Source organism: Lissotriton vulgaris, unplaced genomic scaffold (assembly GCF_964263255.1).
Source record: "Lissotriton vulgaris unplaced genomic scaffold, aLisVul1.2 SCAFFOLD_1450, whole genome shotgun sequence".
Taxonomy (NCBI): domain Eukaryota; kingdom Metazoa; phylum Chordata; class Amphibia; order Caudata; family Salamandridae; genus Lissotriton; species Lissotriton vulgaris.
The window spans coordinates 328,037-334,620 of NW_028243200.1; positions in this window are offsets into that span (position 1 = coordinate 328,037).

Below are 6,584 nucleotides of genomic sequence, written 5' to 3' on the forward strand. Positions count from 1 at the left end.
GGTGGGGTGAGCTATATTCACACTCCACTGTTTGTAATGATTAGGTCTTAGTAAATCTGAAAGACAAAAACAATTCAAACCTAATCGCACTATTATTTATACTAGCATACAAAGAAACAATTAAAGCCATAATCACCCAATTTTCTAGCGTGAGTTGCTATTGGTGCAATTTGTGAAGTGAAAAAACAATCTGTGCACCAAAATTGGAGAACCTTTTCCCTTTGCGCTTACCCTGTGATGAGGTAAAATACGCCCCATGGGAGGGAGGGCAGATGGACCCTTTAGGTCCTGGAACTAAAAGAGGGGAAGGTGTGGAGAAAAACAGAATATTAAAACATCAATGGCCCATAGGGACCTGCCACAACAATCTATGAGGCATCTCTCTATTGTATGATAGCTGTGTAGCCTGTAATGAAAAAACTCATTCATCTCCTCATTCAAACTCTTACTGTCATTTGACGTGATCCCCGCCTCCCAGCCTAGAACTGCATGTCTCTGCTCCTCGATGGTAAATGTTTCCGCTGGAGATTCGTTTTTATAGTCAGCGTGACCGGGAATTAAGTGATAGATTGGATAATTACAGAGCAGCTGTGGGGATTCCGGTGTCGAAGTTCCCCCTTCAGTATGTGCTAGTCAGAGTGCCTGACTGCCCAAATATGGACATCAAGATTGTTAATTACATCCGGCTCTGGAGTACGCCACCGGGTGAGCGGCCTTGACAGAAGTGTCCCTGTACTGCGCATGCGCATAGACAGAGGAGGGAACAGCGCATGTCCGGATAGGAAGCGCCGAGTGTTTATGAAAAAACTAGTCTGGCTAGTGTGCGCATTCCTATGATTGTGTTGCAGTGTTGTTATAAGAGCGCATGCCTGCCCACGTAGCTCCGTATTGAGAAACTGATGTTTGTAGTTTGAATGATGTTTAAATCATGGAATCGGAACTCTAATGGAAAAACCAGTGCTAGCATTCATAAACCTATGTTGGTAATTAATGTTGGCTAATGAATTCCTATAAGTTCACACATGAAATCAAGTGTCAGCACACCAATCCAAAGTCTACAATACATATTTATTTAGATTCCAATTTTGTGCAGAGGATGTGGGTATGGTTTAAATTCATGTTAAGATGGGAGTCAGAAATATACCCAGTATGTGTAAACTTTCATGTAAGAGTTTTTTACGATGATATAGAGCTTATATTAGTGGGTTGCTGTGGATGATCAAAAAAGTCCAAGAATGGTTATAGGGTTATTGACCGAGTTGGAGCCACGGAATGTCATCATTAAGACCTTCTTTCCAGGTGCGGAGGCGGTACACCCACCGCTGTTCTCGAATGTGCAGTGGTCTACTAAGGTCAGTGGTGTATTTTTTCATAACTTCTAGGACAGTCCACCTGAGATCTCTATCTTTGTGGTTCTTTTCTAAGAAGTGTCGGGTAAGTTTAGTGTTATTTTTTCTGCAGCGAATGGTGCTGCGGTGCTCATTGATGCGTATCTTGATTTTTCTCGTCGTCATCCCCACATACCTAAGGTTACATGGGCACGTGAGGAGATAGACCACATTCTCTGTGTTGCAATTGCTAAAAGAGTTCAGTAACATGGGCGTGTCGTTCCTATGTCAATAGTTTTAGAGGTAGTTGTAAGAGGGCATGCCACACATCCACCACAGGGGTAATGTCCAGTGACTCTTTGGGAGTTGCATAATGTCATTTGATTATCTTCTCTAGATTCTGGATCCTTGGCCCGTACTAACTCATCCCGCAGATTTTTGCTTCTCTTAAATGTGAACAGGGGAGGTTCCCAATGTTTTCCAGCCCCCTGAAGGATGTGCCAATTATTTCTGATAATTTGCTGTACTTTTTTTGATGTTGGAGAGAATGTTGTGACACATATCATTCTATCTGATTTCTCTTTGTTGTTTGTTTCAAGAAGGGCTTCACGGTTGACATTTCTTGCTCTTTTCTTTGCTCTTTTGATAAGTTTCCGGGGGTAGTGTCTTTCAATTAATTTGGAGTCCAGCTCCTCTGCCTGTTGCAAAAAGGTGTTTATTTCTGAGCAATTTCTACGAATCCTAAGAAACCGGCCGATAGGGAGGTTGTCCCTCAGGGCTTTTGGATGATAGCTTTCGTAGAGTAATGAGCTGTTCTTATCCGTTGCTTTGATATGAACTTTGGTACTGATGCCCTCTGGATCCATTTTGATATCAGGGTCAAAGAAACACTGCATGCTTCTTGCTCATTGAGTGGGTGAATTTGAGATGTCTGTCTTTTGTGTTGACCCACTCTACAAAAGACTCAGCTGTAGTCTGGTCCCCTCGCCATACGATGAACACGTCATCAATAAAGCGTTTCCATGTCTTCAGGTTGGCAGAGAAGGGCTTGCTGTCATGGAAGATGTAGTCAACCTCAAACTGTTGTACATATAGACATGCTAAACTGGTGGCAAATGTGCTGCCCATCGATGTGCCACCAATCTGATGGTATAGGGCACCCTCGAATTCAAAAACGTTTTCAGTAAGGGCTATTTCTGCACACTCCATAACGAATCTTTGTTGTGTAAGGAAATTCCACTCTGTGTTATTAAGAATCTGTTCCACGACTTCCAAGGTGCGTTGTTGAGGGATGCTCGTATAAAGAGCCTCTATGTCCATCGTGATGAACATATCTTCCATGATGTTGGTCTCTAAATCCCTCAGGAGGCATAGTACATCTTTAGTGTCCCTTAGGTAAGATCGTGATTTCTGGACTAGTGGTTTGAGAAACCAATCACAAAATTGTGACAGAGGTTCCAGGATGGAACCTATGCCGGACACAATGGGTCTGCCCGGCAGTGGAAACTTCTCCTTGTGTATTTTCGGTAGAGTATAAAATCTTGCTGTTCTCTGGTTGTTATTCACCAGGAAGTCTGCTTCCTGCTTGGTGATCCAGTCGTTACAGACAGCTTCATTGACAATTGTCTTGATTTTGGTGGTTAATCGTTCTGTCGGGTCGATGGTGTGTCTCTCATAGCTTGTGTTATCTGCTAGAAGACGATTGCACTCATCTCTGTACATAGTTTTATTCATTAGGACAATCGCCCCACCTTTGCCAGCTGGTTTTACTGTTAACTTCATGTTGTTTCGGAGTTGCTGCAGTGGTTTTCGTTCTCGATTAGAGAGGTTCTGAAAGCTTTTTTCTCCCTTGAAGTCGATCTGTTCCACCTTTTTTAGGACTATCTGTTCACAAGCTAGAATGTGACAGGGGATCGTTTGAGTAGGTGGCACAAATGTTGATTTTTTCTTGAGTCCTGTGTCATTGTTCACAGAAGATCCCTCATCATTCATTTCCCCAAAGTAATTGCGCAGTTTGATTTTTCTGAAGAATTGTGCTAGTTCTGTATTAAGCACAAAGGGGTCATTAACTGGCGTGGGGACAAAACCAAGTCCTTTGGAGAGAATCGACTCTTCGTCCTCAGAGAGTTGGTAGTCACTCAAGTTAACAATGTTCGTTACTCTTTGCTTGTTGAAGGGCCATTCCCTCTCCCTCTGCTCCGGGTTGCCATTGCAACTGGAGTTTGGTCCTCCCATTGGACCCGTGTGTCCTGTCGTTTTTGTCTTCCTTTTCCCCGGCCGCGGCCCCGGTATAAAAAAGCCTGCAGTCCTGGTGGAAATCCGATTCCAGATCCATAAAATGGTTGTTGCCAGAAGCCATATTGTGGTGGTGGTGGTGGATACATCATTTGTGGGGGCTGGTTCTGTTGTGGTCTTCCTTGATAGCAGTCAGTGCTTTCATCACTGCTGCTGTTCCCATTCGAGCTCCTCTCTTCACCCGAACTAAAGGTCCAGTTTTGTGGAGTTGGCCTAAATCGTTGCCGCCTTCTATTTTGTTGGGGCTGAACTGTTTTTTCATAATATTCATCGGTGGTGTATGGGTAAATGGTCTCTTTACTGAATTTCTGAACATCTTTTTTCAGTTTAGTGAGTTTAGACTGGGTTAGATATTCCTGGTATTCGGAATGATCCTTGTTGATTTCATCCAGTTTCTTGCGGAAGATGGCTGTTGTCTGTACCATGGTTTTGAGTTTTTGAGTCGATCCTCACTTTGTTGGATCTCTACCAGTAATGCATCTGCTAGTTCTCTGGCAGTGGTAATGACTAGCCAATCCTTTGTGCACTTCCATGCTATTCCAGACCATTTTTTTCTAAATTCTTTGTCTTTTAACTCACTATATATTTTTCTTTGGGCCCCCACTTAGTTTAGAAGTGCATCCCTGTCGTCAGGTGCATGCCCGTCCTCTATCAAACCAAGTTTTTAGAGGGCGAGGACTGGTCAATGATGAGGCATGACACCCGGTGGTGTGTAATTATCACTATAACAGAAAATGCTAAAATCCCCAGGGCCAGGTGGGTTTACAGCCCTTTTTTTGTAAATCCTGTTGCCATATACTGGCCCCAAACCCCACCAGAGTGTACAATGCTATCTGGTATGCAGCGCAGATTACCCAAAACATGCTATCAGTGGTGTTGATTCCCAAGCCTGGTAAGGGTAAGAGACACTGTGCCTCTTATACGCAAATCTCTCTGCTTAATGTAGATCTTAAATTATTTACAAGCGTGCTGGCCGCCAGATTGTCCCCCCTCCTTCCTGGCCTAATAGATCCAGACCAGGTAGGATTCGTCCCCGGCTGCCAATGCGCTGGTAACACTAAGAGATTACTCCATATCACGGATAAAGCACAGAGGTTTGAGACAGAGCATATGCTATCGATCGACGCTGAGAAATGGTTCGATAGGATCCATTACCCCTATCTATAAGCAACCCCAGGACATTTTGGGATCCCCGACAGATTCATCTGAATGGTCGTTAGTGGCTACACCAATCCTACAGCTTCAGTTAGAGTGAACGGATATACCCCCTCTCCTTTCCCAATATAAAGAGGGACTAGTCAGGGTTGTCCCTTTTCCCCTCTCTTTTTTGCCCTATATATATTGAGCCTATGGCTCAAAGAGTGCGTGATAATGCTCAAATTACTGGGGTTTGTTTGGGAGAGACAGGCACACCCTAAGTTTGTATGCAGATGATGTCATAGCATCTCTGGAGGTCCCCGAGGTATCACTCCCGGCCTTTTTGGCCGAGTTGGAGGAATTATTTCAAGCTGCAGGGTTTAAAATTAATATTCAGAAATCCCAAGCTCTTAGCCTATACCTTAAAGCATCCAAGCTAGCAGACCTACAAGCAGCATACCCTATCCAATGTGCACCAGACGCAATTTCCTACCTGGGGATACAATTGACCACTTCCCGCAACAAATGGTATCACTGAATTACCAAGCCCTGCTCAAGAAAATACGAACCTCTTTTAGCCATTGGAAATCATATACCCTGGACCTCCTCTTTTAGCCATTGGAAATCATATACCCTGGACCTCCGCTATCTTTATCAAGAGCGCCAAGAAACCGACGGTGATAGTGCGCTGTATAAATATTTTTAATAATAATAATAATAATAATAATAATAATAATAATAATAATAATAATACCCTATCCTGGCTGAGCCGATTAGCGATGATCAAGATGACAATCTTACCCCAAATTCTATTTGTTTTCCAGACCTTGCCGTTAGATCCCCCCTCTGGGTACAATACTTACCTTAAAAGAATTAGAGCACTTTATTTGGGCCGACAAGAAACCCCGCCTATGCCGAGATCTCAGTTACAGACCCCCAGGAGGGGGGTCCTCGGGATTCAGAATCTTAAAAACTATTATTGGGCAGTGCAGATCAGGCCCTTGGAGGAATGGTCCCAGTCTGAATCTGAAAAGCACTGGCTGTTCATGGATAGGGCCCTGGCCAAAACACCCCTGTAGAACATCCCCTTCCTCCAGAAACGGAACCGTCCCAGGAATTTTTACCTTCACGGGTCACGCAGACAGACCTGGGGGCTTGGGATAAAGTGGCTGAGAGAAAGATGTTAACGATGTTCCCAACTCCCCTGACGCCTATAGCAGAAAATTTAGATTTTACTCCTGGGTTAGATACAAACATTTCCACTGGTGGTCACAAGAGGGTAGTCAATCCATTGGGCACTTCTTTGATGAATCTTGTCCCCTGACATTCCAGGATTTTCGTCAACGCGTACACCTGCGTAGAAACCGAGAGATTTAGGTATCAACAAATCTGGCATTGGGTGATGCAACCCAAGATACGTCCTCAACAACGCCATCTGATGTCATTTGAGAAGTGGCTTCTGTCCAAGTCATCCGATTATCGCCTTATCACAGAACTATATAACCACTTAAGGGCCCCTCCCCCAACCATCAAATCCCCTAGCCAGAGGCGATGGGAAACTAAACTTGGTGGTGAACTCACATTGCACGAGTGGGAAAACATATACTATAGAGCTAGGCACACAGCTAGAAACGTAACAGGTATAGAAACCGCCTAAAAAATAACTACCTATTGTCACCTCACACCAATCAGATAACATTGTGGAAACCCTGCACGGAACCTTTTATGTTGGAGAGTGTGGGGCTCAGGGAACCTTGACACATATACTGTGGGACTGCCCAATTTATATGAATATTGGACGCAGGTTCTGAATGATATAGATAA